This window comes from Oncorhynchus masou, unplaced genomic scaffold, assembly GCF_036934945.1.
Source record: "Oncorhynchus masou masou isolate Uvic2021 unplaced genomic scaffold, UVic_Omas_1.1 unplaced_scaffold_686, whole genome shotgun sequence".
Classification (NCBI taxonomy): Eukaryota; Metazoa; Chordata; class Actinopteri; order Salmoniformes; family Salmonidae; genus Oncorhynchus; species Oncorhynchus masou.
In genome coordinates, this window is record NW_027013311.1 from 175627 (window position 1) to 189298 (window position 13672).

A 13672-nucleotide genomic window follows, 5' to 3' on the forward strand; every position below is an offset into this window, starting at 1 on the left:
CCATTCCTGGTGAAATTGAATATTTTTTTGCTCAAATAATTTACCATTTTATTGGTCAACAGTAATGTAAAAGGTGTATATATTTTTTGTGATCAATATAGAACACTGATCGTAATTTGGTTGTAATCCAGAGGTTAAAAACAGTAACTAGATCCTCTGAGGCTGTGGAGGGATTTAGATAGTGGTTTGAAAAGAATGGTGTGAGGTGGTTAGAGGCAGGGGGCCTAGTGGTTAGAGGCAGGGGGCCTAGTGGTTAGAGGCAGGGGGGCCTAGTGGTTAGAGGCAGGGGGCCTAGTGGTTAGAGGCAGGGGGGCCTAGTGGTTAGAGGCAGGGGGCCTAGTGGTTAGAGGCAGGGGGGCCTAGTGGTTAGAGGCAGGGGGCCTAGTGGTTAGAGGCAGGGGGCCTAGTGGTTAGAGGCAGGGGGCCTAGTGGTTAGAGGCAGGGGGCCTAGTGGTTAGAGGCCTAGTGGTTTGAAAAGAATGGTGTGAGGTAGCCTAGTGGTTAGAGGCCTAGTGGTTTGAAAAGAATGGTGTGAGGTAGCCTAGTGGTTAGAGGCCTAGTGGTTAGAGGCAGGGGGCCTAGTGGTTAGAGGCAGGGGGCCTAGTGGTTAGAGGCAGGGGGCCTAGTGGTTAGAGCATTGGACTAATAACCGAACGGTTTCAAGATTGAATCCCCGAGCTGACAAAGTAAAAAAATCTGTCGTTCTGCCCCTGAACGAGGCAGTTAACCCCACTGTTCCCCTGAACGAGGCAGTTAACCCCACTGTTCCCCTGAACGAGGCAGTTAACCCCACTGTTCCCCTGAACGAGGCAGTTAACCCCACTGTTCCCCTGAACGAGGCAGTTAACCCCACTGTTCCCCTGAACGAGGCAGTTAACCCCACTGTTCCCCTGAACGAGGCAGTTAACCCCACTGTTCCCCTGAACGAGGCAGTTAACCCCACTGTTCCCTGAACGAGGCAGTTAACCCCACTGTTCCCCTGAACGAGGCAGTTAACCCCACTGTTCCCCTGAACGAGGCAGTTAACCCCACTGTTCCCCTGAACGAGGCAGTTAACCCCACTGTTCCTAGGCCGTCATTGAAAATAATAATTTGTTCTCAACTGACTTGCTTCGTAAAATAAAGGTGTGTAAAAAAAAAAAAAAAATACATTTTAAGTGAATCATCAGCGTACAATGACACCTTAGTGTTTAAACCCTGGATTTCTAGGCCTTTTATATTAATATTGCATCTAGTTTTAACAGCTAACGTTTTGATGGCCATATTAAATATATATGCTGACAGTGTACAACCTTGTTTTACTCCTCTTGACAGTTTATACTTTCTGAGATGTAGCCATTTATTTCCTGTTTTACACCTGGTGGTACTATACATCACTTTAACCACCTGGTGGTACTATACATCACTTTAACCACCTGGTGGTACTATACATCACTTTAACCACCTGGTGGTACTCTACATCACTTTAACCACCTGGCGGTACTCTACATCACTTTAACCACCTGGCGGTACTCTACATCACTTTAACCACCTGGCGGTACTCTACATCACTTTAACCACCTGGCGGTACTCTACATCACTTTAACCACCTGGCGGTACTCTACATCACTTTAACCACCTGGCGGTACTATACATCACTTTAACCACCTGGTGGTACTCTACATCACTTTAACCACCTGGTGGTACTCTACATCACTTTAACCACCTGGTGGTACTCTACATCACTTTAACCACCTGGTGGTACTCTACATCACTTTAACCACCTGGTGGTACTCTACATCACTTTAACCACCTGGTGGTACTCTACATCACTTTAACCACCTGGTGGTACTCTACATCACTTTAACCACCTGGTGGTACTCTACATCACTTTAACCACCTGGTGGTACTCTACATCACTTTAACCACCTGGTGGTACTCTACATCACTTTAACCACCTGGTGGTACTCTACATCACTTTAACCACCTGGTGGTACTCTACATCACTTTAACCCCTGGTGGTACTCTACATCACTTTAACCCATTTATATAAGACTACTATTGTTACCTATACACATTTGTGAAAAAAGTACTCAATTATCATTCTTGAGTAAAAGTAAAGATTTTCTATTAAGGTATGACTCGGGTAAAAGTGAAAGTCACCCAGTAAAATACAACTTGAGTAAAAGTATATAAATATACTTCATTATCAAAGTAAATGTTACAGCTAAAGCTTTCTGTTTAGTGAGTCCTCCAGATCAGGCAGTAGGGATGACCAGGGATGTTCTCTGTTTAGTGAGTCCTCCAGATCAGAGGCAGTAGGGATGACCAGGGATGTTCTCTGTTTAGTGAGTCCTCCAGATCAGAGGCAGTAGGGATGACCAGGGACGTTCTCTGTTTAGTGAGTCCTCCAGATCAGGCAGTAGAGACGGCCAAATAAATATTTCAGACATTTATATGTAAATTGTAGTCGTACTTTATCAAAAGCCAAAAGTCAGCTCTGAATACCAGGCCTGGTTTCCCAGAGTCTTCATAGTGTTCTATTGTTTCCAGTACTTATATATTATCCCCAATGTATCGTCCATGTAAAACACCTGTCTGATTAGGATGAATAATATCTGACAAAACCTTTTGAATTATAATTCTCAACCGGTCTTTCTCATGTTTTCTCTCTCGCTCTTCAGTCCCTGCAGTCTCGTTCCATTCCAGACCACGCCCACCACCTTTGGAGACCTGCGAGCAGCCAATGGGCATTCAGCTCAGCGGAGACGTGTCACCTCAGGCCCTCCCCCCTCCGGCCTACAGGACTGGCTACACACCTTCCAGGTGAGACACACCCCCTCTGCTGCTGCATCTCCATAACAACCACTAATTAACAGCCATGAAGCCCTGGGAAACCTGGAGTGCTTTATCAACAGAGGGAGGGAGAGAAGGGCTTTCTGGGATGGAGTGGTGCCATTTAGAGGAGAACAAACCTCAGCTAATTAAACACCTCTCCCTCCAGCACCACCTACATTCATTTTCCCTCCTGCCAGAAAGCAGGTATCTAATATCTGGTGAACAGCCCTAGTGTTCTGAACCTTCCCTCTCTCAGTGGTTCTGGGGTATTAATGAATGGACCCTCCCTTCCTCTGGTTCTGGGTATTAATGAATGGACCCTCCCTCCCTCTGGTTCTGGGGTATTAATGAATGGACCCTCCCTCCCTCTGGTTCTGGGGTATTAATGAATGGACCCTCCCTTCCTCTGGTTCTGGGTATTAATGAATGGACCCTCCCTCCCTCTGGTTCTGGGGTATTAATGAATGGACCCTCCCTCCCTCTGGTTCTGGGGTATTAATGAATGGACCCTCCCTCCCTCTGGTTCTGGGGTATTAATGAATGGACCCTCCCTCCCTCTGGTTCTGGGGTATTAATGAATGGACCCTCCCTTCCTCTGGTTCTGGGGTATTAATGAATGGACCCTCCTCCCTCTGGTTCTGGGGTATTAATGAATGGACCCTCCCTCCCTCTGGTTCTGGGTATTAATGAATGGACCCTCCTCCCTCTGGTTCTGGGGTATTAATGAATGGACCCTCCCTCCCTCTGGTTCTGGGGTATTAATGAATGGACCCTCCCTCCCTCTGGTTCTGGGGTATTAATGAATGGACCCTCCCTCCCTCTGGTTCTGGGGTATTAATGAATGGACCTCCCTCCCTCTGGTTCTGGGGTATTAATGAATGGACCCTCCCTCCCTCCCTCTGGTTCTGGGGTATTAATGAATGGACCCTCCCTCCCCTCCCTCTGGTTCTGGGTATTAATGAATGGACCCTCCCTCTGGTTCTGGGTATTAATGAATGGTGAACACAGGAAGGAATGTTCCACACGTAACCAAAATAATGTGTTAAACAATCAAACGATTTATATTTGAGGTTCTTCAAAGTTGCCACCCTTTTTGCCTTGATGACCGTTTTGATCAAATATGTATTGATGCCCCTCCCCCTTCCTGTAGGCGTGAGTGGTCCTGAGCGCCTATTGGCTCTGGATGACTTGATTGACAGCTGTGAGTCCAATCAGGTGAAGCACATGATGCAGGTTATTGAGCCTCAGTTCCAACGAGACTTCATCTCCCTGCTGCCCAAAGAGGTGAGAGCACACACACACACACAATCTGCCACTTGAGCCCAGTTCAAATCCATGATGTCAGGCACCACTGTTCTGGCATCTACAGTGGGGCAAAAAAGTATTTAGTCAGACACCAATTGTGCAAGTTCTCCACTTAAAAAGATGAGAGGCCTGTAATGTTCATCATAGGTACACTTCAACTACGACAGACAAAATGATGAAGAAATATCCAGAAAATCACATTGTAGGATTTTTAATGAATTTATTAGCAAATTATGGTGGAAAATAAGTATTTGGTCAATAACAAAAGTTTATCTCAATACTTTGTTATATACCCTTTGTTGGCAATGACAGAGGTCAAACGTTTTCTGTAAGTCTTCACAAGGTTTTCACACACTGTTGCTGGTATTTTGGTCCATTCCTCCATGCAGATCTCCTCTAGAGCAGTGATGTTTTGGGGCTGTTGCTGGGCAACACGGACTTTCAACTCCCTCCAAAGATTTTCTATGGGGTTGAGATCTGGAGACTGGCTAGGCCACTCCAGGACCTTGAAATGCTTCTTACGAAGCCACTCCTTCGTTGCCCGGGCGGTGTGTTTGGGATCATTGTCATGCTGAAAGACCCAGCCACGTTTCATCTTCAATGCCCTTGCTGATGGAAGGAGGTTTTCACTCAAAATCTCACGATACATGGCCCCATTCATTCTTTCCTTTACATGGATCAGTCGTCCTGGTCCCTTTGCAGAAAAACAGCCCCAAAGCATGATGTTTCCACCCCCATGCTTCACAGGAGGTATGGTGTTCTTTGGATGCAACTCAGCATTCTTTGTCCTCCAAACACGACGAGTTGAGTTTTACCAAAAAGTTATATTTTGGTTTCATCTGACCATATGACATTCTCCCAATCTTCTTCTGGATCATCCAAATGCTCTCTAGCAAACTTCAGATGGGCTTGGACATGTACTGGCTTAAGCAGAAGGACACGTCTGGCACTGCAGGATTTGAGTCCCTGGCGGCGTAGTGTGTTACTGATGTTGGGCTTTGTTACTTTGGTCCCAGCTTTCTGTAGGTCATTCACTAGGTTCCCCCGTGTGGTTCTGGGATTTTTGCTCACCGGTCTTGTGATCATTTTGACCCCACGGGGTGAGATCTTGCGTGGAGCCTCAGATCGAGCGAGATTATCAGTGGTCTTGTATGTCTTCCATTTCCTAATAATTGCTCCCACAGTTGATTTCTTCAAACCAAGCTGCTTACCTATTGCAGATTCAGTCTTCCCAGCCTGGTGCAGGTCTACAATATTGTTTCTGATGTCCTTTGACAGCTTTTTGGTCTTGGCCAGTTTGGAGTGTAACTGTTTGAGGTTGTGGACAGGTGTCTTTTATACTGATGAAAAGTTCAAACAGGTGCCATTAATACAGGTAACGAGTGGAGGACAGAGGAGCCTCTTAAAGAAGAAGTTACAGGTCTGTGAGAGCCAGAAATCTTGCTTGTTTGTAGGTGACCAAATACTTATTTTTCACCATAATTTGCAAATAAATTCATTAAAAATCCTACAATGTGATTTTCTGGATTTTTTTCCTCATTTTGTCTGTCATAGTTGAAGTGTACCTATGATGACAATTTACAGGCCTCTCTCATCATTTTAAGTGGGAGAACTTGCACAATTGGTGGCTGACTAAATACTTTTTTTGCCCACTGTAGATGTGATTGTGAGTTAAGTTGTGATCCGGTCAGTGATATGAATGTGTTTCTCTCCTGTAGTTGGCCCCGTGTGTGTCTCCTGTAGTTGGCCCCGTGTGTGTCTCCTGTAGTTGGCCCCGTGTGTGTCTCCTGTAGTTGGCCCCGTGTGTGTCTCCTGTAGTTGGCCCCGTGTGTGTCTCCTGTAGTTGGCCCCGTGTGTGTCTCCTGTAGTTGGCCCCGTGCGTGTCTCCTGTAGTTGGCCCCGTGTGTGTCTCCTGTAGTTGGCCCCGTGCGTGTCTCCTGTAGTTGGCCCCGTGTGTGTCTCCTGTAGTTGGCCCTGTGTGACCTGACGTTGATATGACTGTGTGTCTCCTGTAGTTGGCCCTGTATGTCCTGACGTTCCTGGAGCCCAGAGATCTGATGCATGCTGCTCAGACCTGTTCCTATTGGAGGATACTGGCTGAGGATAACCTGCTGTGGAGGGAGAAGTGTAGGGAGGAGGGTACGTACCCACACACACACACACACACACACACAACATGGATTTACATAGTAGAACTCATTATTGGATCTTTGTTAGCCACACACACCCCCTCACATAAAGGCACACACTGGCGTTTATATTAAACTACCTGAGCAAAAACCATAACTCTCCTTTTAATACACACACACACCCACCCACCCTGACCACTCCTCCACTCTGCAGTGCTGCAACAGCCTATCACTGCATCCGTCTGTGAGTAGCACTGGGCTCTCTGCCAGTCAGCTGGGATTCACCGCTAACATAACAGCCATACCAATGGAATGGCAGCTAGCGTTAGCATTACAGCCATACCAATGGAATGGCAGCTAGCGTTAGCATTACAGCTATACCAATGGAATGGCAGCTAGCGTTAGCATTACAGCCATACCAATGGAATAGCAGTTAGCATTACAGCCATACCAATGAAATGGCAGCTTGTGTTAGCATTACAGTCATACCAATGGAATAGCAGTTAGCATAACAGCCATACCAATGGATTGGCAGCTAGCGTTAGCATTACAGCTATACCAATGGAACAGCAGTTAGCATTACAGCCATACCAATGAAATGGAAGCTTGTGTTAGCATTGCAGTCATACCTATGAAATGGCAGCTAGCGGTAGTATTACAGCCATACCTATGAAATGGCAGCTAGCGGTAGCATTACAGCCATACCTATGAAATGGCAGCTAGCGGTAGCATTATAGCCATACCTATGAAATGGCAGCTAGCGGTAGCATTACAGCCATACCTATGAAATGGCAGCTAGCGGTAGCATTACAGCCATACCTATGAAATGGCAGCTAGCGGTAGCATTACAGCCATACCTATGAAATGGCAGCTAGCGTTACACACACATACTGTATACAAAAGTATGTGGACATACCTTCAAAATAGTGGATTTGCCTATTTCAGCCACACCTTTTGCTGATAGGTGTATAAAATCAAGCATACAGACATGCAATCTCCATAGACAAACATTGGCAGTAGAATGGCCTCACTGAAGTGGTCAGTGACTTACAACGTGGCACCGTCATAGGATGAAACCTTTCCAACAAGTCAGTCAAATTTCAACCCTGCTAGAGCTGCCGGTCAGCTGTACGAGCTGTTATTGATAGGTGGAGACATCTAGGAGCAACAACGGCTCAGCCGCGAAGTGGCAGGCCGCACAAGCTCACAGAACAGGACCACCGAGCGCTGAAGTGCGTAAAATTCTGTCCTCGGTTGCAACACTCACTACAGAGTTCCAAACTGCCTCTCGAAGCAACGTCAACACAAGAACTGTTCATCGGGAGCTTCATTAATGGGCTTCCGTGGCCGAGCAGCCGCACACAAGCCGAAGATCACCATGAGCAATGCCAAACGTCAGCTAGAGAGGTGTAAAGCTGGCCGCCATTGGACTCTGGAGCAGTGGAAACGGGTTCTCTGTAGTGATGGACAGACGAATCTGGGTTTGGCGGTAGCCAGGAGAACGCTACCTGCCCTAATGCATAGTGCCAACTGTAAAGTTTGGTGGAGGAGGAATAATGGTCTGGTGCTGTTTTTCATGGTTCGGGCCCCTAAGTTCCAGTGAAGGGAAATCTTAACTCTACAGCATAGAATTATATTCTAGTTATATTATATTATTATATATTATAATCTAGTGGAAAGCCTCCCTAGAAGAGTGGAGGCTGTTATAGCAGCAATGTTCCAACATCTAGTGGAAAGCCTTCCCAGAAGAGTGGAGGCTGTTATAGCAGCAATGTTCCAACATCTAGTGGAAAGCCTTTCCAAAAGAGTGGAGGCTGTTACAGCAGCAAAGGGGGACCAACTCCATATTAATTCCCATGATTTTGGAATGAGATGTTCAATGAGCAGGTGTCCACATACTTTTGGTCATGTAGTATACAAACGAGAGAGCAGCTTGCATTATATTACCTCCATACCAATGAGCTATAGGGGCTAGCAGTAGCATTATATTACCTCCATACCACTGAGCTATAGGGGCTAGCAGTAGCATTATATTACCTCCATACCACTGAGCTATAGGGGCTAGCGTTAGCATTATATTACCTCCATACCAATAGGGGCTAGCGTTAGCATTATATTACCTCCATAACACTGAGCTATAGGGGCTAGCGTTAGCATTATATTACCTCCATACCAATGAGCTATAGGGGCTAGCAGTAGCATTATATTACCTCCATAACACTGAGCTATAGGGGCTAGCGTTAGCATTATATTACCTCCATACCAATAGGGGCTAGCGTTAGCATTATATTACCTCCATAACACTGAGCTATAGGGGCTAGCGTTAGCATTATATTACCTCCATACCAATGAGCTATAGGGGCTAGCAGTAGCATTATATTACCTCCATAACACTGAGCTATAGGGACTAGCGGTAGCATTATATTACCTCCGTACCACTGAGCTATAGAGGCTAGCGGTAGCATTATATTACCTCCATACCAATGAGCTATAGGGGCTAGCGGTAGCATTATATTACCTCCGTACCACTGAGCTATAGGGGCTAGCGGTAGCATTATTACCTCCATACCACTGAGCTATAGGGGCTAGCGGTAGCATTATATTACCTCCATACCAATGAGCTATAGGGGCTAGCAGTAGCATTATATTACCTCCATACCAATGAGCTATAGGGGCTAGCGTTAGCATTATATTACCTCCGTACCAATGAGCTATAGGGGCTAGCGGTAGCATTATTACCTCCATACCACTGAGCTATAGGGGCTAGCGGTAGCATTATATTACCTCCATACCACTGAGCTATAGGGGCTAGCGGTAGCATTATATTACCTCCATACCAATGAGCTATAGGGGCTAGCGTTAGCATTATATTACCTCCGTACCAGTGAGCTATAGGGGATAGCGGTAGCATTATATTACCTCCGTACCAATGAGCTATAGGGGCTAGCGTTAGCATTATATTACCTCCGTACCAATGAGCTATAGGGGCTAGCGGTAGCATTATTACCTCCATACCACTGAGCTATAGGGGCTAGCGGTAGCATTATATTACCTCCATACCACTGAGCTATAGGGGCTAGCGGTAGCATTATATTACCTCCATACCAATGAGCTATAGGGGCTAGCGTTAGCATTATATTACCTCCGTACCAGTGAGCTATAGGGGATAGCGGTAGCATTATATTACCTCCGTACCAATGAGCTATAGGGGCTAGCGTTAGCATTATATTACCTCCGTACCAATGAGCTATAGGGGCTAGCGTTAGCATTATATTACCTCCATACCAATAGGGGCTAGCGATAGCGAAGATGCTTGATGTTAGCCTATCAGTTTGTCATTTATTTTTTGCTTCATGTGTGTGTAAGTATATAGGTTCTATAGCAGCTAGCCTGGCATTTTACGAGGCTAGGTATAACCGAAAGGTCTCCGGTTCAAATCCCCGAGCCGACGAGCTAGAAACATCTGTAGGTCGCTCTGGATAAGAGCGTCTGATAAATGAAGTATACCGTGATAGTTACTTAACCCTGTGTTCCCAGGTATAGAAGAATCCCTGGTTGTTCAGAGGAGGAAGACTCTTAAACCTGGGTTTCTCCACTCGCCCTGGAAGAGTGCCTACGTACAGCAACACCGGATAGAGAGCAACTGGAGGACTGGAGATATCACCTCACCTAAGGTATTATATCGAGAGGACTGGGGATATCACCTCACCTAAGGTATTATATAACAGAGAGGACTGGGGATATCACCTCACCTAAGGTATTATATAGAGAGGACTGGGGATATCACCTCACCTAAGGTATTATATAGAGAGGACTGGGGATATCACCTCACCTAAGGTATTATATAGAGAGGACTGGGGATATCACCTCACCTAAGGTATTATATAGAGAGGACTGGAGATATCACCTCACCTAAGGTATTATATAGAGAGGACTGGGGATATCACCTCACCTAAGGTATTATATAGAGAGGAGACTGGAGATATCACCTCACCTAAGGTATTATATAGAGAGGACTGGAGATATCACCTCACCTAAGGTATTATATAACAGAGAGGACTGGGGATATCGCCTCACCTAAGGTATTATATAACAGAGAGGACTGGGGATATCGCCTCACCTAAGGTATTATATAGAGAGGACTGGGGATATCACCTCACCTAAGGTATTATATAGAGAGGACTGGGGATATCACCTCACCTAAGGTATTATATAACAGAGAGGACTGGAGATATCACCTCACCTAAGGTATTATATAGAGAGGACTGGGGATATCACCTCACCTAAGGTATTATATAGAGAGGACTGGGGATATCACCTCACCTAAGGTATTATATAGAGAGGACGGGGGATATCACCTCACCTAAGGTATTATATAGAGAGGACTGGGGATATCACCTCACCTAAGGTATTATATAGAGAGGACTGGGGATATCACCTCACCTAAGGTATTATATAACAGAGAGGACTGGGGATATCACCTCACCTAAGGTATTATATAGAGAGGACTGGGGATATCACTTCACCTAAGGTATTATATAACAGAGAGGACTGGGGATATCACCTCACCTAAGGTATTATATAGAGAGGACTGGGGATATCACCTCACCTAAGGTATTATATAGAGAGGACTGGGGATATCACCTCACCTAAGGTATTATATAGAGAGGACTGGGGATATCACCTCACCTAAGGTATTATATAACAGAGAGGACTGGGATATCACCTCACCTAAGGTATTATATAGAGAGGACTGGGGATATCACCTCACCTAAGGTATTATATAGAGAGGACTGGAGATATCACCTCACCTAAGGTATTATATAGAGAGGACTGGGGATATCACCTCACCTAAGGTATTATATAGAGAGGACTGGAGATATCACCTCACCTAAGGTATTATATAGAGAGGACTGGAGATATCACCTCACCTAAGGTATTATATAGAGAGGACTGGGGATATCACCTCACCTAAGGTATTATATAGAGAGGACTGGGGATATCACCTCACCTAAGGTATTATATAACAGAGAGGACTGGAGATATCACCTCACCTAAGGTATTATATAGAGAGGAGGACTGGGGATATCACCTCACCTAAGGTATTATATAGAGAGGACTGGGGATATCACCTCACCTAAGGTATTATATAACAGAGAGGACTGGGATATCACCTCACCTAAGGTATTATATAGAGAGGACTGGGGATATCACCTCACCTAAGGTATTATATAGAGAGGACTGGGGATATCACCTCACCTAAGGTATTATATAACAGAGAGGACTGGGGATATCACCTCACCTAAGGTATTATATAGAGAGGACTGGGGATATCACCTCACCTAAGGTATTATATAACAGAGAGGACTGGGATATCACCTCACCTAAGGTATTATATAGAGAGGGCTGGGGATATCACCTCACCTAAGGTATTATATAACAGAGAGGACTGGGGATATCACCTCACCTAAGGTATTATATAGAGAGGACTGGGGATATCACCTCACCTAAGGTATTATATAGAGAGGAGGACTGGAGATATCACCTCACCTAAGGTATTATATAGAGAGGAGGACTGGGGATATCACCTCACCTAAGGTATTATATAGAGAGGAGGACTGGGGATATCACCTCACCTAAGGTATTATATAACAGAGAGGACTGGGATATCACCTCACCTAAGGTATTATATAGAGAGGAGGACTGGGGATATCACCTCACCTAAGGTATTATATAGAGAGGACTGGGGATATCACCTCACCTAAGGTATTATATAGAGAGGACTGGGGATATCACCTCACCTAAGGTATTATATAGAGAGGACTGGGGATATCACCTCACCTAAGGTATTATATAGAGAGGACTGGGGATATCACCTCACCTAAGGTATTATATAGAGAGGACTGGAGATATCACCTCACCTAAGGTATTATATAGAGAGGACTGGGGATATCACCTCACCTAAGGTATTATATAACAGAGAGGACTGGGGATATCACCTCACCTAAGGTATTATATAACAGAGAGGACTGGGGATATCACCTCACCTAAGGTATTATATAGAGAGGACTGGGGATATCACCTCACCTAAGGTATTATATAGAGAGGACTGGGGATATCACCTCACCTAAGGTATTATATAACAGAGAGGACTGGGGATATCACCTCACCTAAGGTATTATATAACAGAGAGGACTGGGGATATCACCTCACCTAAGGTATTATATAGAGAGGACTGGGGATATCACCTCACCTAAGGTATTATATAACAGAGAGGACTGGGGATATCACCTCACCTAAGGTATTATATAACAGAGAGGACTGGGGATATCACCTCACCGAAGGTATTATATAACAGAGAGGACTGGGGATATCACCTCACCGAAGGTATTATATAGAGAGGGCTGGGGATATCACCTCACCTAAGGTATTATATAGAGAGGACTGGAGATATCACCTCACCTAAGGTATTATATAGAGAGGACTGGGGATATCACCTCACCTAAGGTATTATATAACAGAGAGGACTGGGGATATCACCTCACCTAAGGTATTATATAGAGAGGACTGGGGATATCACCTCACCTAAGGTATTATATAGAGAGGACTGGGATATCACCTCACCTAAGGTATTATATAGAGAGGGCTGGGGATATCACCTCACCTAAGGTATTATACATAGAGGACTGGGGATATCACCTCACCTAAGGTATTATATAGAGAGGACTGGGGATATCACCTCACCTAAGGTATTATATAACAGAGAGGACTGGGGATATCACCTCACCTAAGGTATTATATAGAGAGGACTGGGGATATCACCTCACCTAAGGTATTATATAGAGAGGACTGGGGATATCACCTCACCTAAGGTATTATATAGAGAGGACTGGGGATATCACCTCACCTAAGGTATTATATAGAGAGGACTGGGGATATCACCTCACCTAAGGTATTATATAGAGAGGACTGGGGATATCACCTCACCTAAGGTATTATATAACAGAGAGGACTGGGGATATCACCTCACCTAAGGTATTATATAGAGAGGACTGGGGATATCACCTCACCTAAGGTATTATATAGAGAGGACTGGGGATATCACCTCACCTAAGGTATTATATAACAGAGAGGACTGGGGATATCACCTCACCGAAGGTATTATATAACAGAGAGGACTGGGGATATCACCTCACCGAAGGTATTATATAGAGAGGGCTGGGGATATCACCTCACCTAAGGTATTATATAGAGAGGACTGGGGATATCACCTCACCTAAGGTATTATATAGAGAGGGCTGGGGATATCACCTCACCTAAGGTATTATATAGAGAGGGCTGGGGATATCACCTCACCTAAGGTATTATATAGAGAGGACTGGAGATATCACCTCACCTAAGGTATTATATAGAGAGGACTG

At 45.1% G+C, this 13672-nt stretch overlaps 1 pseudogene; it reads left to right on the top strand.

Annotated features, from left to right (window-relative positions):
• LOC135536944 (F-box/WD repeat-containing protein 7-like) overlaps window positions 1-13672 on the top strand; it is a 79138-nt pseudogene that overhangs the window by 24442 nt on the left and 41024 nt on the right.